At 40.0% G+C, this 20,114-nt stretch overlaps 1 long non-coding RNA gene and 1 pseudogene across 1 annotated transcript in view; both read left to right on the forward strand.

Annotated features, from left to right (window-relative positions):
- Window positions 1-5,405: 5,405 nt before the first annotated feature.
- LOC148186213 (uncharacterized) overlaps window positions 5,406-20,114 on the forward strand; it is a 90,419-nt gene continuing 75,710 nt past the window's right edge. The window contains exon 1 of the long non-coding RNA XR_015775124.1: window positions 5,406-5,603. This is a non-coding gene — a long non-coding RNA (uncharacterized LOC148186213). The remainder of the gene's footprint in view (window positions 5,604-20,114) is intronic.
- Window positions 8,817-9,698, forward strand: LOC148186214 (uncharacterized; annotated as a pseudogene).

The raw sequence follows: 20,114 nt of genomic DNA on the forward strand, positions 1-20,114 counted from the left end.
TCTCTGTCTGACTTTTCTCTGTCTCACAGGTCATCCAGCAGGCCACTCTCTCACCAATCCCCCCCCCCTTGTGTCCCGGTCTCTATTCTCTCTGCCATCTTATCTCCATTTCATGCCCTCTCTCTTCTCTCTTCCATGCTCTTCACTCCCAATCTTCCATCACTCTGGTCTTTTTTTGCCATGTGTGACTAATCCGCTCTGATGACATTGGTGCTCTGTGTGTTTGTGTGTGAGAATGTGAGTGTGTGTTCTTGTCTTTTGTCTTTACTTGCTTGTTTTGGACTGTTCTGGACTTTATGGAGCTTTATTTTGGGCACGTTAGATGAAACAGCGAGGTAAATCCGTGCTGTGTGCAACGAAAGGCAGCATGTTAACTGGTAATTTCCAACACTGTGGAGGAATTTAATTTCAGATGGCGAGCACACAAACTGAATGATCTGTTCCTGTAGGAGCAATATGATCAACACATTACCATCATGGCACTAGAGAATTGCCATTCTCAGCAAGTTGCTTGTCAGAAAAACTAAAGCTGCTCGTTGTGTGGTAAGGTGAGGTGAGGACAGCCCCCGACTATAAAGAAAAATCCAGCATTTGATAATTCAAAACATTGTAAAGCAGATCCACTACATGCAAACACAGAAGTCTGTCAAATTATGACAACATATTCATTTGCACTTATCGGTGTGAGTGAAGTGAGTTTACGCCTCTGCTTTTTGCTATTCATGTAATGCATTTAAATATGCTATATCAGACTCTATATCAAGTCTTGTTTTCTCCTTCAGAGTGATGGATTAACTTTAACAACTGAATTCGGAGCAGGTCTTTCTGAAGCTTTTAGAAGTGAATCAGAGTGAAAGAGCAATTACCAGTCAAGAAACAAGAGTAAACATTTGCAATATACGTTAAATAGATGGAAAACATACAAATTAAACTGAAATGTCACAAGCCAAAAGGCTTCAGAAGTGCTGCCTTAATCATTTTCCATGACATGCTCCTCTCATGCTGTGTATTCAGCGTGAGTAATGTGGTGCTTGACACAAGAATGGATGGCGAAAGAAGGGCGATGTCAATAGTGGGTGCTAGCCGAGAAGTGGTTTTTCATTGCTAGCTGTCATAACACAAGTGTCTGGTCATGCATCTCTCTGACTCCATGCAGTACATCACTCAACGCACTGTAAACACACACACTTGAAGCCACACATGTACACACACATACACACACTGTGAGGCTAAAACTCCACAGATGCAAGTAAACGGGTGCCGCATTCTTTCGGTAAGTGAATGCATTATATTCAGTAACACTCATCACGTTGAAAAGTATGTGTTGCAGTGAATACCGAGCAGTCAGCCAGACACAGAGGCTGTTATGTGACCAGACAAAAACACAGGGGGAGGGAGATTCACAAAAGCCAACAACACAACAATTAGAGGGAAAAAAATGTGGCAGACGGGGATGGATTGACAGAAAAAAGAACAGAGACGTACGAAGAGAGAGAATTGTGGAAAGACAGTACAAAATAGATTAAGATGGAAAGATCGAGCAAGGGGGTAATTGTTCCCAAGGTGGAAAGAAAGTACTGTGGTGCTTCCAGCAGCACAGCATTTTTTAAGAAAAAACTTCGATCCAACTTTCTCCTTCAAATGTGTTTATATCCCCCTCCACACCATCTAACACCTCTTCTGCCCTCCTTTACCTCTATCCCCACTGTCCTTTTTCTCTCACATCCCAGCCCACCAGCTGCTGTACTCTCTTGTTGAATCCCAAAACCGACTCCAAGTGAAAATGTGTAAAACTCATGCAAAAAGACACTCACAGGAAAATCTGAAGCTGAATAGAGACATTGTCTATTGTCAGGCCGCCTCCCAGATGTTTTAGTGAAAGGCAGATGGATGAGAAAAACTGCCAGTGTGTGTTTTTGTGTGTGTTTGTATATGATGGTGATGGAGTGCATTTGTGAACTTGAATATGGATTTTGGGGGCCTGACTGCCTGTTTTTGTTGATATCTTTGCATGCATTCATCTTTTCTTTTGGTAGAAGTGAGAATGTTTATCCATTTTTGTGTGAGCAAGTCTTTTTTTTTTTGCAAGGGTGGGTGTGGAACCACCTCTGTGTGTACGCATGCATTTTATAGCCGTAATAAAGTTTAGAGTTTTATTGATTTGGACTCAGTCCTGACTCACAGCTATCAGCCTCAACTTCAAGCTGACCCGTATCGACCAGATTAATTCCGATGGACAATAAAACTTAAACTGTTCCACTGATCACCACTCCAAGAGTTTAAACTGATTGTTTGGCACTTATTAGTATGGGGGAGGAGGAGGAGGAAGGGAGGGATGGTAGTGGAGAAAGAGAGGAGAGGGAAGCAGCAGGAAGGAGGTAATAATAGATAGGATAGAGACCAGGGAGGACAAGATTTTGTAGATAGTCATGAAAGGATGGTATGGCAACAGTAAGTGGAAGCAGTTGCGCCCCCAAAAATTTTTAATAGGGTTGGCCAGATGGGGCGACTGAATTTCTTAGGGTGGTACACCAAAACCATAAGCCAAAGCTGAATTTCAGGAATAAAATTATGTTGTTTAATAGTATAGGTTACTTGAAAACTAGCCTGAACACTTGTGAAGATCACAGTTCAGGAATTGCTTACTGATGTACTTTGGCTTCTCATTTTATAGTTAACGTTACTAATTTTCTGATGTGTATTCACTAACAGCTGTACAGTTAACATTTTGAGTTCAACAATATGCCTATTTAAATGTGTTATGTATCTACATGTTAGGGAATTCATTTTTCTTCAGACAGTCTGGTTGTCTTTTTCCTTAAAGAGAAAAAATATGCAGGTTTAACAAGAAGGAGTACATTGATTCTAAGGAAAAAATTTTTTTGGAAAACAAGCCTTTTCAAGTTGATAGTAGACTGCTAGGTACCCATAGACCCCATTTACGTTAGGCTATCTTGACATAAGAGGACCCCTTGAAAATGACCATGCCAGCAGTTCATTTTCCAAAATTTAGCCCGACAGCAAGCTGGGTTTGTCATGCAAGACATACCTGGTACCAATGGATGTTTTAGATAATTTCACAAGTTTTGTTTTAGACAAGTTTCACACAACACACCTCATCCCAAATTGTGACATATTGCTGCTTTGTCAGTTGACTATTGTGTCTCCATATTACGCTTTAGGTAACCTCATGTGTCTGCTGTTGATGTTCTGAGGTGCCACAACACAAGCTGGTGGTTAACATTAGGCACAGGTGGTTAGGTTTAAGCAAGTAAAGCAGGTAGTTCGGTTTAAAAATAACATCATGGTTGGATCTACATTCATACTGTAAGCAAACTGCGGCCTCCTGGGTGAAAGTCTGGTGTTTGTTGGATCCATCCACCACGACTTCCACCTGCCCTATAGGGGCCTTCCAGCTCCACATCGTTGCCATCAGCGTTTCAACCTGATGCTGTCCAGGCCTGGTATCAGTCCCTTACGCTGAAATCACTGACAAAGCGAAGGTTTTTGTTGACTTCGGAAAGAGAACGAGCTGTTTCACAAGATATCATAAAGAAGGAATGAATGAAAACTGAAAACAAAAGCTTATTTTTTTCACTGATTATTTCTCCAAGAATTTAAGATAGTTAATCGGCTCTGTTACTTTGTGAATGTGTGAGGGTTAGTATATGGTGAAGGGTGAAGGAGGCAGGGTAATAAATGAGGAGATGAAAGTAAGGAAGGAAGGGCACCATGATAAAAAATTTAACAGCCTTATCCCAGCTGCTCAACAGCTTAAAAATTTGTGGAAAAAAATGGAAAGAGGAATGAATCTTAAGTGAAAAAAGAAGAAATGCAGGTGGTGGAAATAAGGGGAAATCCAGCGGATATACCATAATATTGAACTTGAGTGGTGGATGAAGGGAGGATGGGATGTTAAGGGCGTTGAAAACGAGCAGTGATGAAACATTAAACACCCTTACACCGTCGGCAGAAACTGTAAACTGGTTATTAATGGGAAGAAAGATTGAGAGTAGGTGAAAGGGGAGGGAGAGTAGCGGAGAGAAAGACATACAAGGTTGAAATAAGGGAGTTAATGCTGATAAAAGTTTAAATGGATGTATTCCTGGGGGAGGACGGAGACAAGAGTAGAGAAAAGACGAAGAAAGATAGGAGAGTAAATGCGATAATTTGGGGACTAATTCTACTGAATTATGCAGGACCAATTTATTCAGTCAAATCCACTAACACTGAACTACTTAAATAACTACCTCAATTTTTGAGTTCTTGATTTAATCACAGAGCAAACTCAGTTTCATGAATGTGATGATGGCAATTTCTTAGAGTCAATAGGACCTGGATTTAATTGTGCAGCTCGAACAGTGAGAGGTTCCTCAAATCTCTGTCTCTCCCGCAGTTGCCTGCTTGATGTGGTCTGTGTGTGACCTCTCAGTGCTTATTTCATTTTGTCAGTTGTCTAAACTCCACAACCGCTATCCACGTGCACAGTTGTCAGAGATTTAGGAAACTTGATCAATGGTGTTTTTTTTTTTGCTTCCACACAAAAAAGTCAATTGAAACCTTTTCTTGAACCATTCACATTATTATAGAAAAACATAACCATAAAGAGATGCAAAGAAACTACAGAGACACAAAACAACCACAAAAACAAGACAAACTGCCTTAAAAACAAAAAATGCAACAGAATCGCAAAGAAATACCAAACAACCACAACGGGGCCCAAAATTACCATAAAACAACTACAAAGAGACGCAGAACGAACACAAAGTGTGTCTTACTCCTTGTAGGAGAGTTAGAGGGGCCTTTTGCATATCTGTGTCCACAGGCTCATTGTCTCATGATTTTGTCCATGCTTACTTAGTCCAAATTCAAAGAAGATCAAATTAATATTTGATATTAAATTAATATTTTAGATTTTTTTCTTTGGGTTTGTCTTGGCATTCAGAAAAAACAAACAAACAAACAAACAAACAAACAAACAAACAAACAAACAACAACAACAACAGAAAAAAGCAACAAAAAAGCAGGTTACAACAATCAACCAAGATAGAAGTGCCAAATTAGGACCTTACTGTATATAAAAAATAATTTTAGAAAATCTTAATTGATATGAAAGACTGTATACTTTTCTCTTTATTATTTATTTATTTCCGTAAAGGTCTATACCCACTCAAACTCTTTGTTTGAATTGCATAGGCCATAATAAGTGTCATTCATTGGCACAGCCCCTTTCTATTGGCTGGATCCTTACACAGAGAAGAAGGGCGGGCCTATCCTCTTAACACAGGCTCTCATTGGCCATTGCAGGCTGTGAGCAGGACGTTGAAGCTCCTAATGGGTCAAGTTGGGTGTCAATCAAAAAATCAGTGCGCAGCGGGCATTTTGAAACACAGCTGTCGGCAGTGTCATGTGAAGCGTCAGCACCTGCAGAGATAAGAGCGTTTGTAATGATGCAGCAGCAGTTTGTGGATATTTATGGATTTAACAGTGTTTGGACTGAATATGTCACTGGATTTGGATCTTCTGGACCTCTAGGGATATATCAGGACTGTTTTTTTTTCTGGGATTATTATGGATCAGTGGATAACAGTGAGGCCTCACAGGTGAGTTGTGATTTGTTGTTTGTGTGTTAGTTGCCTGAGGTGTTGATTGTACCAGCTGTTGTGTTTGTATCTTGAAATGGTTTGCATCAACACACTTCCTGCATTTGAACTGGATGTTGTGATAGTGTGCTGCAGATTGATATATTATAAATAGCATGTCTTAATTTAGGTATCTTTCTGACAAACTACACACACATGCAAAATATATATATGTATATATATATATATATATATATATATATAGTACACACACACACACACACACACACACATCGGTTTGTGATATTGGCAGAAATCTGCATGTTGGCTACAATATTCTATTTTAAATCCAATATCTTCTAGCTACGATGGCGTGCCGATATTATTATGCGTTCTGAGAGTAAACCTGTTGTTGCAAAGGTAATAATCATATTATCATATATACTGTCCAGAAATATGGACTGTTTGTTTTTAAATGCCTCAATGTTTGCACACAACTTTCTGCTATACCCTGAGCTGGTCCTGTGTGGGACGATGGTGACAGAGATTGGATGTGACAAATGAAGGACAGGATGAGAAGACTGATGGCAGCAAACAAGACTTAAAGCAGATTCCAGATTATTTTATTTATACATGCACGTGATAAAAACAGAGGAGGAGGAAAACACAAACTGTGGGGAGCAGATAAAGACAGCAAAAGGAACAAAACGGGAAAACAGTCAACATGACAAAGCGAGACAAACCTGGGAGGGAACGGAGGGTAAAAAGGATAATGGTAAAATTTTAAAAGCCTTCACTCATCTTTTCATGAGTTTGACCTGATTATTGCTGGCAGAGAAAAGTGTTAGAGCAGAGCAAAGGGGGAAAGGTTGGAACCGAAGAATAAGAAGATAATAGAAAGAGATGGACCGGAGGGTAAAATAAAGATGTTATGCAATAATTATCTTAAACAGCCGTTTTTGCTGTGACTGGAGATGGATTGAGGGGAGTAAGAGGGGTGGCAGTGGAGGTGGAGGAAGGAGGTTAGTGACAAAAACAAGGACGGCTTGTGGCATAAATGTAAGGTTAAAATAATACAGTTAAAACAGCTTTACTTGCAGGGTCAGGAGGCTAAATGGTTTTGCTGCTCTATTGCACGGCAACAAGAATAAGGAGGGAAAAAGATGTGACAGAGTTGAATTACACTAAAAAGGAAGGAGCACACACCTGAGTCCAGCTTTTCAAATGTCAAAAGCATTTTGTACATTTCCCAATTTCATCGTTGTTCAATGAATATCTTTGGGTTATCTTATTGACTTTTGATTGGACACAAAAGCTATTTGTAAATGTCATGTTGGGTTTTGGCTTTTTCTCTGTTCTCTAATAATTGTCTCCACCAGGTGTAAGCCTGGAGTAGGGGTAGGCAATGTGTCCCTGAAATAATATCACAATATTTTATGGGGATTTTTGCAATAACAATAATGATCTCATTTTTTTTTAGTTTTATAAAGAACAACATCTGGTAGCAAATTCATTCTCGGCCAGTCTTGTTCTTGCTGTACATAATGGTATGAACTAGTCGGAATAGTCTTCTAGTGTCTTCTGGCAGTAGTTGAGACGAAGGAAAAAAGGAAGTAGGAAAAAAACAACCAGTGAGGAGAATGAGATGGAAGAATGATACTATGTGGTGGAGGTGGTGTGACTGATTTTTGGTAGGCGTGGAGCGTGAAAAGAAAATGAGAATGTGTATTGAAGTTTTACAGGCTACCTGGCTCGCCTCCGTGGGATTTACTTGACCCCTCTCATGAATCATAGACTTTTATTGGGGGATGGCTCTTAAAACTTCTTCGCAGAGAGAAATTTATGAAGTGAGAAGATGAGATTCACAAAACCACTGAAGCTTGGCTTATGCACATGCATGCTTGGGAGTGAATATGCATATGCACGTACATTTTTTTTATTTGCACATGTATTTGTGTGATAGTGCACTCTGCTATATTTGTAATTCATCCCCTTTTGTACAGTACAAATGCACATACTTTGAGGTATCTTATACATTTGTGGAGCCTGGCTATGTTCTCATGTCGAATTCCATACATATTGTCTTCATGCTTGTTTCTGCTGTTTGGGTATCTGCTTTTTCATCTTTTTTTTCATTATTATTATTATTATTTGTTTATGCCTGACTCAAGGTAGATAGACAGTGTGCACCCTGAGGACACAGTCTTTGCCAAAAGGTGAGAAATATAATGGGGGTAATTCTGACACTGACACAAAAAGAATAAAAGAGTCTTAGATCCTTTGCAGAATGTCTAAGTAGCTAATGATGCTCTCTGTAGACTCAAAACTGCAGCTGGGTTTTGAAAAATGATACTTTTGGAAAGTCCCTGTTTGCTCTTATCATTGGACTTGTGCCCATGTGATATCTATTGTTATTTGTTGCATTTTGTTTCAGAGCCAAATTGCCCTCATGTGCCAATAAGCCTTTGAACTAAATGCATTTAAGTAACTGCCACTATTTCACTGCTGATCTCAGTATTGATTTTCAGGCTTTACAAAGTATTGAGAATAATTGAAATGCTGAATTCATGTAATTAGGATGGATATTTAAAACAAGCTGTATTGTTAAAACTATTTGAGTGGGATTTGATTTTATTAAGCAAAGCAGATGGCATATAAAAATGTCCCGCACTAATGAATAATTAAAGTGGTATTTTGGAGGCGGTTAGATGCTCTGGTGATTTGAAACAAGGCGAAGGTTTTGAAGCGTGATATGGTCTGAAATCGTTTGCCCCCACTCAAAGTAATAATGAATATTAAGCCCCCAAAGCATTTTGGTGACACTGTAAATATCCAAGATGAAAAATGAGCTGCTATAAAATGCTCCTCTCCAGCTGATTATAGTAGACTGGGTGCCAGAGATAATTTTTAGGACTGTTTTGTAGGTGAGAATAAAAATGTGACACATGGACCTTTTTTTTTGAAGACACAGTGTGTGGGCATTGTGAAAATATTAACTCTTTAAAACCTGGATTTACATAATTTTTCTTGTGCTGTTTTCAGACGCTTTTCACGAGTATTTCCAACCTTTGAACCCTGAGCAAATTGGTGCGATTTTTTTTTTTTTAAAAACATGGGAAAAAAGGCAGTGAGCAACCTAATAAGAAATTTTCCACAAATTGTAAGAAATAATTCAATTTAGACAGTGATTTTCAAAAAGATCCCAGTATGACCAAAGTGAGATAACATGTTGGCATGGTTGGTGCTGGCCTCCACCAGGGTTGTCCATTGTCACCGTTTGTGTTTGTGATATTCATGGACAAGATCTCAAGGCACAGCCGGGGGCTGGCTTCATCACACAGTGACCTTCAGCATGCACTGGGGCAGTTTGCAGCCGAGTGTAAAGCAGTCGGGATGAGAGTTAGCACTTCCAAATCTAAGGCCATGGTTCTCTCCTGAAAAAAGGTGGATTGTCACCTGTGGAGGGGGATTGCTTCTCCAAGTGAGGGAGTTCAAGTATCTCGGGGTCTTGTTCACAAGTGAGGGTAGAAAGGAGCGTAAGATAGACAGGCAATTTGGTGCCGCGTCTGCAGTGATGCGGGCTCTCTGCTGGACTGTTGTGGTGACGAAGGAGCTCAGCCAGAAGGCAAAGCTCTCGATTTACCAGTCTGTCTACATCCCAACCCTAACCTATGGTCATGAGCTCTGAGTAGTGACCGAGAGAATGAGGTCATAGATACAAGCGGCTGAAATGAGTTTCCTCGAGAGGGTGGCTGGGCTCATCCTTAGAGATAAGGTGAGGAAGAGGAACTCAGACATCCAGGAGGAGCTCGGAGAAGAGCCGCTGCTCCTTCGTGTTGAAAGAGGCCAATTGAGGTGGTTTGGGCGTCTGATCAGGATGCTTCCTGGTCACCTCCCATTAGAGGGGTTCCGGAAATGTCCTAATGGTAGGAGACCCCCGGGGCAGACCCAGAACATGCTGTAGGGATTACATATCTCAGCTGGCCCTTGAACGCCTTGGGGTCCCCCACGACGAGCTGGAAAGTGTTGCTGGGGAAAGGGACATCTGGAATGCTCTGCTCCGCCTGTTGCCCCCACGATTCGGCCCCGGATAAGTGGAAGAAAATGGATGGATGAATTTTTCAAAAGCTGGGGAAAAATGTCTAGAAAAAAAGGAAAAAAAGCCAGGGAAAAGTTTTTCCAGATCCTTGTTGTTGTTTTTCCACTTTTATTTATTTATTTACAAATTTTCAGGGTTTTTGGGGACTTTTTACTAATGTCTTGTTATTTTTTGGGTTATTTCTTTTTTCATTGTTCATTATCTACTTCCCATGTTTTTTCAAGTTATCAAGATAATTTGCTCAGGTTTCAAAGATTTAATAAAGCTGTATGACACGCCAAGGATGCTGTTTCTTTGTTAACAAATAGTAACAAGCAGTATTCTACCTTTCATTTGGCCCAATTTGAGCTGTGGTAGGCCAAAAGCTGTAAATAAATTAAAAAAAAAAACAAAACACAAAAATGGCAGAATTTGAAAATACACCCTTCTCCCGCAGCTCTCCTTTCTTGGCCCTACTCCCCTCCCATCAGACGACCATGGGCACAAGCACGCCCTTCACACAGTGACCTCTGTCCCCCATACATTGATTTATTTAATCCTATTTCGTGGTACAGTTGCATGCAGTGCATTTGCTCATCTGCTCCTTGCCCTGCTCTCTCTCTCTGTTTATCAGACCACAAATGAGACCAAAACTAGCTAGCTTGCTAGGATGAGAATGAGTGGCAGCTTGAGCTACACGTTCTCATCTACATATTAAGCTCTATGTATCCCTCTGCTGTTTATGCTCTGTAATGCCGCCATGCCATTATTGGCAGCATTTCAACCCGATGCCCGATGTTGCTGTCCGCTGGAGTATGATAACACTGTAAATGGTTCTGTGCGGCCGTGCTCTCAGCTGATGCCATTCAGCAGCATATCATGCGGATGAGAAAGGTGGCTTTTGGTGTTAGGATCTAATGTCTAAAGCACTGCAAAAACAGCAGTATTTGATGATTTTGTTTTGTTTTGAATGGGCTGGCTTGAGAGAAAGACCTTAGTTTGCAGCTGCAGTGGCTCAAACACGACCAGCGCTGGGTATCACGGAGGGCTGATAGTCAGGGGCAGTGCTGGGTCTAACCTATGTGATGGCAGCAACAGAAAGTTTACTGATCCAAGTTGGGGCTGTCAAGGTCCTCTGTAGCTGGCTGGATTTTGGTTGCTACAGCTACTAACTGTCTCTGGAGCTGCTGCTGTCGTCTTGGCAAGGCGTTTTATAGCAGCAGGGAAGTGAGGCGGAGGAACCACTATGATTCATGGTTAGCTACATAAGTGCAGTATGACCCTTTTTGCTCTGGTAAGCAGAAGGCAAAACTCTTGGCAGCATTTTCTCTCCATTTCTGTAATACTTTGCAAATATCTCATGTCCTTTATTTAGTTAATTGTCAGATTCTCTTTTATACTCTCTTTTTGAGTCCATCTGACCTTTTTTGGGTTTCTTTTCAGTGTATGCACTCGTCTCCAATGGTGGAATAGTGACTTTTTCAGCATGATTCTCTACCATTGAATCAGGTTTTCACTAAAATGATGTGCGTTTGCATTAATATTTGGGTAACAGCAAATAGAAAGCCCTGTCTCTATGAAATGACTTGTGACTGACCCAACCATCTAGATTATCTAAGGCCTGAAAATAGCGCTGAGAGTGCAGTGCAGAAGTCTGTTTTTTTCTCAGACCATGTGAATTACAATATGCTTCAAGTTTATTATGAGATTTTTTGCCTAGTGACGCTAAAATAAAACTGCTTACCCTGGCTTTAAAGATTGGAAACTAGACTTCAAAAAAAAAACTTGGGCAATATCCTGGTCCTTTCAAGTAGGAATTTACATTAATAATATGCCACCACATTGTGCCAAGATTGTCCTAGCCAAGTAACAGCAGCTATAAAGTATAGCTACGAACAGTGTGTGTTTGTGTGTGTGTGTGTGTGTGTGTGTTTGTGTGTGTCTGTCTGTCTGTCTGTCTGTCACTGGTTATGATTGAAGCAGATGTGGTGAGCAACACACATATGCCCTTTTATCATCTCTGTGTGACTGAACTTGAAAAGCTGAAGGCTGACTTTGTGTCTGTGTGTGTGTGTGGCTGTGTGTGTTTGTGTGTGTGGGGGAGAATGGGCAATTCTAGAGGCTGGTAATCATGAAGATTAACATCACATCAGCCATGCAGTCACACGTGATGGCTGCTATGACTGATGCACTGCAGTAATAGCCGTTACAGACAAGTGATGACAAATCGGGAACTTGAAGCAAATCCTTTAGTGTCAAATTTAATAAAAGTCTTGTGTGAACCAGTGTGGCCAATCAAAATGTCACGTGTTCAAATTTTCTATTGAGCAACATCTATTTTGCCAGCTGTGAGTTATTTGAATTAAATGAGCTAATCAATTTAAATTAGATTTGAAAATCAGCATTCATCGCACTCAAGAGTAACTGTGCAAAGTTTGGCCAGAGGTGAAGCTTATGTAACTAAAAAAACATAATTCATACCAGTTAGATCTGACACTCGTGCTCTGTAGGCACACTGCAAGACAGATAATAAAAAGCTACCACATCCTACAAGTTCACTGCTATTTATACAGGAAGTCCTGAAGCAAGGGTGTCAAACTTATTTTAGTTCATGGGCCACGTACAGCCCAGTTAGATCTCAAGTGGGCCAGACCAGTAAAACCATTGCATAATAACCTATAAAAAAACACCACCTCCAACTTTCTCCCTTTCTTTTAAAGTAAAGAAGTACAATGCCATTCTGAAAATGTTCATCCATTTATAAAACAGATGTTGAACAGCCTGAGATGTTTTAAGAAATAAAGCACAATTTCAGCAAGTTTTTTTTTTTAACATTCTGTCAGTCTTTTAATTACTGTCAAATCTGTCATACCACACCAAACTAAAGTGTAAGCTACTTGGGAAGCAGGTTAAGTTATTCTCTGCCTTACAGACCATTTACAAATCTAAAGTTTTGACAGTGTCTTAGCAATAGGGTTCCACCAATATAATTGTAAGACGGAAGTCTTGCACAGGTTTTTCTGTTTCAAAGCTGCTGATTGACAATACTTTATATGGTCTTCATATGTTTAAAATGACTGTTATTTTAACTGTTATCTGGTCAGGGTGGAAATGCATTTTACTTGAATTAGGCTTTTCACTGTTTGACTTGCTCCTGAAACCTGGAACCTCATAGCCTTCACACATATATAAAGCCTGTTCTCTATCCAAATTTGTTGAATACTGCGGCTCTTGCAGTGCTTTCTGTGTAAGATTTTAAGCCAAAAGCCACCTTTCACATTCACATGATATCCAACTGGACGTCATCAGCAGGGGAAGCTGGTGGACTTGACCATTCGTGGAATCGTGCTCTGCACAGCTGCGGCAGCATGATGAGCAGACGGTCTGCGTCAGTTGAGAATGCGGTAGGACGAAAGCTGTTGTGACCGCATGATATGTATGTGACAGTGTATAGGTTGAAATGCCTCTGTGAAAAAAACACACTATAATAAGCATGAATGTCCATATAGGATGGGCAGGAGGGTGTGGTGGATGGGTCGAACAAGCCCCATACTTTCATTTGAGAGTGCTGTTTTCATTTCCTGTCTAAATGTCAGGGGGTTTTTTTTCTACACCTTACCACATGCTTCATTTGCCTAAACCTAACTATCCATGCCAGCATGTGCTTTTGATGACATCCTTGTGTTGGTTACCATGTGCGTTTGTTGCCTAAATATAACCACATGCAGCGTAATCCTACCATATGCTTGTGTTGACATCAGTAATGGCATCCTGGATTGTCAATGAACACGTAGACGCGAAAGTCCACTGCACAACGGCAATATGTGACGAATTGGGACGAGAAAGTGTAGTAATATTTGGCCCCTTTGGTGGTTCTGAGCTGCATGTTTGACACCCATCACTGAAAACAGGCTGCTGTACTTCCCCTCAACAGACTTTGCGACTAAACTTACACAAGCTTATGTGAGTCAACATGGCGAGAAAAAAAGCCATAATTCTGAAAATTTAGAATTTGTATTTTATTTATATTATATTTTATTTTTCAGGAATACCACTGATTCTTTTTCTTTTGTGCAAGGCATAGCATTTGCTCATATATATGGATGTTTGTGGAGTAGATTTGATGTGATGCAAGCATTGTAAAGACATGCAGGCTTATGCAGGAAGCCATAACAACTGTGTTCACTCTTTTAGTTGACTCGAAACACTTTCTTTTTAGTAATGTTTAAGTGGATGTTGTGAACTGTTAGGACCCTTTGCATGTTTGTGTGTTTGAGTCAAGATGTTTTCCCACTGGTGAGGAGAGTGCTTTACTAAAATAATAAAGAAATAGAGGCTTAAGTGGAATTCAACTTCCCTGCAGGCCAAATCATTTAAAAATCTCAATGATAGATCTACAAGCTGCAAGTATTTAATAGTAACACAACAACTTAAAACTGCAATGTACTGTCACATATGTGAACTGGTTTCATCTTGTTAGTAAAAACATCATCAAGGTAATGTGAATAAAACATTACAATTTAGAATGAATTGATGAAGCGTGGACATTGTCATCAAAGATTCAACATTGTCATGATGGCACCATGACAATCTGCATGCATTTCAGCTTACCCTGTTTCACTCTGAAATTTCAGTTGGACTGTTCCTGCAGTGACTGTTGGGACTGATGTTTGGTACACTCGCTTATTTTGCAGTGTGGGGAATGCTGAATGTTCACAGCCACCAGTCGATTTGAGGTCACATTTCATTGGAATGCACATTTGTAGGAAACAAATAAACAAATCTTACAACAGACTGTGAATTGCAAATGAAAATTGATTTTTGGAAACACAAATACAAACAGAGACGGTAATGACAGTGTGTAATCCTCTCTGGTGTTTACTTTAACTCCTCTAATCTACTAACTTATAATTTAGCCATCTACTAACTAATAATTTTGCCAAGATACAAGCATGCATTCTGATGCAATGCGCAAAAAGGCTAATTTGTGATCCTGTTGGAGACAGACACTGTCCTTACAAAACATTCAAAACTATGGAGAAATCAAATCATTGGTTTTCTCCTAAGTTATTGGTAGTTATTATAGAGGCAAAGCGTGGGCTGGGGCCAGAGCTGCTGGCTCCCCAGACTGTTGGCAGAGCTTCAGGCTGCTGAGAAACAAATGTCGGAGAATGATCAGGAAAGCAAAGCTGGACTTACCTGAATTCTCTGCTAAACTGCAGCAGAAGCCGGGAGAGTTACTGGAACTCCATAAATCCCATCTTAGGCATTTTTGTTACAAATCAAAATGATAAGGGGGAAAATTTTAATGTTATTTTCCCACCTGTGACTTAAAGTTATAACCATGGTACCAGATCACCAGGATTTGTAGGCGCAGGCAGTTTGCAACACTCCTGGCAACTACTATAATATAAAGAGCTGGAAAGTCTCTGTAGAGCAGGTTGGAGGGGAAGTGGATGGGTCCAACAAACCCATGACTTTCACCAGGAAGCCCAGTGTTCTCTTCCTGGGTGAATATTCAAGATTCCAGATTACTTTATTTGTCCCTGTGGAAATCTGTCTCAGACTTAAAGGCTGCTGAATGTTTAGCCACACCATGAGGTTCTTTTCTAAACCTGACCACGTGCTTTTGATTCCTAAACCTAACCACATGCTTTTGTTGTATGAATACACAAAAACAAGGTGTTTTACCCTCATCTTAGGCTATTCGAGTCAGTGGGGTGAGCATGGCAATTCACACTATAACTCCTGGCCCACAGTGCCTGTATGATCAGTGTGTGTGCCTCACATAATCTGGTGTTTTTTATTTCGGCGCCCATGTCAACAGTTTAGAGTAGCCACACTGCCTGCATGAGCAGCACTACTCGGCTGCTGCTCGGCTGCTGCACATTTAAAGAAACAGAGCCTTGCTGATTTTTTCTGCTTTTCGCGCAGACAGCACTGCAAGGTTGCCTGTCGTAGCATTGTAAGTTGTTTTTTTTAATATATTTCTTATCAATATATTGGGAGGGACTTTTTAAGCATATTTAAATATAGGATGGAATGCGTCCCAAGCAATCACATTCACATTACAATTACTGCCTTGCAGTTAAAGTTGTAAGAAATACTTAAAGAATGAGAGACAAGATGTTTGTATATCACTGAAATGTGACAGCTTACGATTCTATGTCCTGAAATTGTTTACAAATGTTCAGGTCTCAAGTGTCTTGAAAACACAGGTGCTGAACATGTTCTTGTGTAATGATAATAGTGATGAAAAATGTCATTTCCTATTTGTGGAAGTTAAATCCTTTGTGGATTTGCTTATTTCAAAGACAATCTGATTTTTTGTCGTGAAAGCACCAAACCAACAGCATGACAGGGAACTCTATAGGCACGCTGTTTAATGTGAAATACTCTTTGTTTTTTTAGACTCTGTTGGATTTCAGAACTCTTGTTGCTTGTGTTGGAGGATTACTGTGAGACACTCAGACAAGACAGCTCTTGAATGGGCTGATGCAGTAGGGGAAACTTGTTTCCTGGATTTTGCTCATCACTCTGATACAATTCATGTTTGTTGTTACATAAACAGGGTTGTGCACAGAACAACTCTAGAGGCAGAAATCCTGCAACAATGTGATTGGCTGAGTGAAACATCAGTGGGCGGGGTCAAAAAGCCACAGGCTAAACAGCCCGATGATAAAAATACTTTTTATTTATTTTTTTGGCTAAAGCTGTTATCGGCTGAGTTAAATCTGATGGGAGTAAGAACACCTTTGCTTTAAAATACCTTAAAGATAATGTCATCGCCTACTGTTTTTTTTTCCTGCAGTCTAATCCTTTTGACTTTTAAACAAGACTGCTGAGATTCAGTGACCTAGTAATACCCCTTTGCTGCATCAAAGGTCGCTGGAAAATTTGTAAGCTTTTTTCCACAACACACTGTTACACAAATTCCAAGAAAAAGGTTGTATTGAAATTTATGTGCAAAGAAAATAGAACTAGTCAGATGGAAATGAAATGCCAGGGACTGTGATGACTCACACATGCAAACACAAAGTACCTGCAAAAATTCATAGGTCATTCTGAGTCAGTTTTGTTGTTGGTCTGTGTGCTATGTTGCATTTTAAAAACTGTCTTTAAAACAAAGCAAACTGAACAATGCTTAGACATGTCACCAGCCGCTCCAGACTGCCTGCTTTTCGGTAAAGTATCATCTTTATTCAAACTCCACCTGCTGCAAACAGCAAACAGAGGCAGCAAAGCAGCAGAGTGGGACAGCCTGCCATCACAGTGTGTCTGTCTGTCAGTGTTTGTGCCTCTGCGAGATTATGTAAGGAGGAGATTATATAAGTCAGGAAATTCACATTAACACCTGACCTGTTGTCGCAAATCCTGCTGATGCTGCAGGTAAGAGAGAGTCGGGAGAGAGAGAGAGAGAGAAACAGAGACAGACTGTGTGCTGGAAAGACTGATCACAGAAAAGAGATGCAGAGACATCAAAAAAGGGAAGAAGATAAGAAAGTGAAGATGCATATAGTGACAGTGGTCATACCATTAAAAGGAAAAATGTTTCCCCATTTTGCAACCTAATGGTATTGCATATTTCTACAAACCACAGGTATGTTACATTTGCACACTACTGTGTAGGTGATTTTCAATTTTTCTGCAATGCTGTGGTTAATGTCTGGATAGGTTTTGGTACAGAAACTACCCTGTCATTGTTAGGAAAAGATCGTATTTTAGCTCAAAATACCCAGTTTTGAGGGAACAATAAACACAAGAAATAGCATTGTCTTTGTAAAACACATTTGCTTTTCATGGCATTAACTCTGCTGGAATAACAGTAATGGGTCACTAAAAAGACCACATCTGGGAGCTAAAATATTACAATAAACATAGAGACAGGTCCCTAAAAAACACCCATCTTAAGGGTCTGAAAAGCTGCAGTAAACGCAGCAGTGCCTGGCAAAAAAAAAAAAAAAAAAAAGAACCAGTTTTATTGTTTTTTATCATGAACATAAACTGTAAAAAAAACTCAGTTTAAGCAGTTTAAGCACTTTGGCCGTCGCCACCTTGGTCTGTTTGTGCCAAAAGTGACCATATTTGGTGAAGACACTGGCGTTTTGGAGGAGCGAGGGGTAGATCTCACTGAGAAGCTGAGGACACTATTGGCAGACTCGGCTTATAGTGCAACTATAAGGCTTAATTAAATGTTAACAGGTGAATTATAAGAAAAATTCACATACAGTTGTCATGAAGGGGTAAATATAGAGATGTGTTTTCTGCTATAAAGTTGTGCATTTTAACATGGGAGTCTATGGGGATTGACTCAAGTGCCTCAAGTGCTGATTCAAAGAACCGTTTTTTCACTTCAGTGTTTGCTTCATTTTTTAGCCTGCGAGGTTGCTGCTTGGTCTTGAACAGTGGCCTACAGCTTGGCAGCCGTCTTACCGACACACCATCCACCATCCCCTCCAGCTCCTGATGACAAAGTCATTTTTTATATCATGTCACATAGAAATGTTGATATGATACCTATGAAACCTGGAAATGTAACATATTTGAAAAACAGATTTACCAGGGTTCCCATGGAAAACCTGTTAAAGTCATGAAATTTCACATTTACCATGCCTGGAAAAGTCATGGAATTAGTAAAAGTTCTCGAAAAGAATTTTTGTTGTGCGTGAAATTAAGTAGTTACAATAATCTTCTGTAAATAATCTTCCGTGAATATGGAATGGCGAATGTAAATTCTGTAGCTATTGACGTATTGTAGCTCTGTTATTCAACGATGTGTCACTTTTCGTTTACCATCATGTACGTTTCTTCATCTTCTCCCTGTATTTGTCTCTCCTTCCATGTATACCAGCTAGCTGAAATTATGTTTGAAAGAGTTTGAATTTGTTTGAAAAATGCCAGGCAAGTGGAAAAGAAGAAAGAAAAAAATCACTATGAATCCTTGAAAAGTAATGACAAAGTTTTGAATTTTTATCCATGAAAATGTGTGGGAACTCTGATTAACAGGCAGAGCAGTCAAAGACCAACCAATGAAAAGCAGAAATATGCAGAATGGTTTCTAATCATATGGAAAGACAGCTTCTCTCCTAGTTTTGGGCTAAGCAGTGTGAGATAAGTCCCTCACACCAATTTACAGTGTCCTCATGGGTGATCATCATGGCCTGAAGTGTGTGCATGTGTATGTGCCGATGTATGTGTGTGCTCCCTTGTTAAGCCTGAGGGGCCACAGACAGAATGACAGAAAAGAAGATAAGCTGCAGTGACCTCCGTCCTCTCCTCTTCCTCTCTGCCTGTTTAACCTTCCTGCCCGCCCCATGGGACGTGTGCTTGCTATGCTGTGCACTCGACAGTGAGAGTGTGCAAACAAATTTAAGCTGTGGATGCTGCAGGTGGAACGCAGACTCACGACAGAGTATGTGCTTGTGCGCCTGTGTGTGTTGTGCGGTGACAGATGTTTTCTCATCAGTGGGTGCATTCAGAGATGTTTTCTTCACAGATTTTGTTTGACTTTGCCTCTTCCCTGTTTACAAGCCCTGCATATGAAAATCTGTCTACGTTGTACCGATATCAATCTACTCTGGCATTTTAACTTCAGATCCTGTTTATTGTGTGATTTGGTAATCAAGGAAAGCTCTCATAAATCTGCTGAAAACTGTATATTTTGCAGCATGCATTCTTTTTTTTCCCATCCTGATGTGGGCAAAATAGAAATGATGCTCAAAACAAGACCCTGAAGCATTCTCTCTAGGCCACATAATCTTGCTGTTTATCACATAATTACACATTTGTCATAATCTTGGCATGGTGGCATGTTGGCTAAGTCAGGTGTATGTAAACAGGTATAAATTATCCTGAAACATCAACAACAGATGCAGGAGGATACCTAATGCATCATACGTAGACCTGAAAGTTCATTGACCAAGCAGCAATATTTGATTAGTTGGGATGAGAATGTATTAAAAATTTAGGCACCAAGTGAAAACTCAAACTACAAAACTCACCACCATCTTACAATGAGATGACACCATCAATGATGCAGAACTGTGACTTTCAGGAAAAGGAATGTGGGCCAGGGGTGGCGTAGTGCTCTCATATTTAAAAATAAAATGCAATTATCAACTGCTTGTTCACTAAATACTTTGACGGATAATTGTGGTTTCATTTTTTTATTAATCAAAATTATTGCTAGGGATAATTCAGTAGTTGCTGGATATTTCTAGAGACATAACCTGGCTGTCCAGTTCTACACACCTGGGCTGAGCCAATATTTGTATGATTTGTCAACAAAACAGAGCAATGGCATTAAGGAACTTTTATTTAGTAGGAAAATAATATTGGCCTCCAAATGTTTTACGTATCACACATACAGCATGTCTTTGTCAGTTCAGACTGTTACTGCTATTGGTGGCATGACATGAGATTAAAAGAAAAAAAGAAAAAATTCACATGAGCCC

Source organism: Plectropomus leopardus, chromosome 20, assembly GCF_026936395.1.
Source record: "Plectropomus leopardus strain MGB_pleo_1.0 chromosome 20, ASM2693639v1, whole genome shotgun sequence".
Lineage (NCBI taxonomy): Eukaryota > Metazoa > Chordata > Actinopteri > Perciformes > Serranidae > Plectropomus > Plectropomus leopardus.